This window comes from Octopus bimaculoides, chromosome 9, assembly GCF_001194135.2.
Source record: "Octopus bimaculoides isolate UCB-OBI-ISO-001 chromosome 9, ASM119413v2, whole genome shotgun sequence".
NCBI classification, from domain to species: Eukaryota; Metazoa; Mollusca; class Cephalopoda; order Octopoda; family Octopodidae; genus Octopus; species Octopus bimaculoides.
Genome location: NC_068989.1, coordinates 50,938,020 through 50,939,247, shown reverse-complemented (window position 1 = coordinate 50,939,247; position 1,228 = coordinate 50,938,020).

Below are 1,228 nucleotides of genomic sequence, written 5' to 3'. Positions count from 1 at the left end.
ATATATACATATATACATAAATGTATGCATACATACATACATACATACATACATACATACATACATACATACATGAAGTTTGTACAGCAGTTCACTTATCTTGGATATACTCTTTCATCAGATGCGAGTATCGACATGGAAATTGACAACAGACTTGCAAAGGCAAACAAAGCATTTGGCAGCCTGTACAAGTAACTAAAGGGAAGTATCTTAAGATCAGTACAAAAGGCATTGTCTACAGGACTGTCTTTCTCACGACGCTCCTATATGGCACTGAATCGTGTGTTCCATACTAGTTACATCTGAAGCCCCTTCAATGTTTTCAGCAACGCTGCTTCCTTACCATCCTTAACATTTACGGAGCGACGATATCACACTGAAATCCTGGAGCGAGCAAATTCATCAGCCTGGAAGCCATTTTACTTGAGACACGAGTGCGTTGAACAGGGCCTGTTAGCAGGATGAATAACCACCGCCTACCCAATATCCTCATGTACGGTGACCTCACCACTGGCCACCGCAACAGGGAGGTCCTAAGGAAGCGTTACAAGGACTGCGTGAAACAGTCCCTTAGCGTTTATGAAGGATAAATAATTAGTGGTAAAATTAATAATAAATTTAAATAAATTGAAAGATATATATATATATATATATATATATACATATATATATATATATGTATGTATGTATGTATGTAGGTAGGTATGTGTGTGTGTATATCCACGCACACACGCGCACGCGCATAATTCCTCCTGGTGTATGCTTATACATATTAGTTGTTACAGGCGAGAGACAGAAAACGAAAAGAAAACCAAGGAATAACAAGTGGTGAGAGAAAGAAAAAAGGAATGTGAAGAAATAGAAATAAAAGAAAGAAACAGAATATTAGAAACCTAGAAACACTTTTTAATGCTCCTATGCTATATATAAATCCACGGCTTCAGTTACTAAGGCTGAAACAGGTGTCACCATTGACATATCGAGCTCTTATTTTTTCTCTAGAAGCTCTAGTCTTTTCATATAATTTTATATCTCTCCCCTCCCTCTCCCTTTCTCTCTCTCTCTCTCTCTCCCTCTCTCTCTCTCTCTCTGACTAAAGTTCATTGCCTTATTTATGTCTATATTTATTGACTTATCTTTAATTATATCTCTAGGCTACTTAATCTGCACCTCATCCTGAGTTATCCTATTTAGCTTTTGCTTATCTCATTTTTCCGTCTCATTTTTC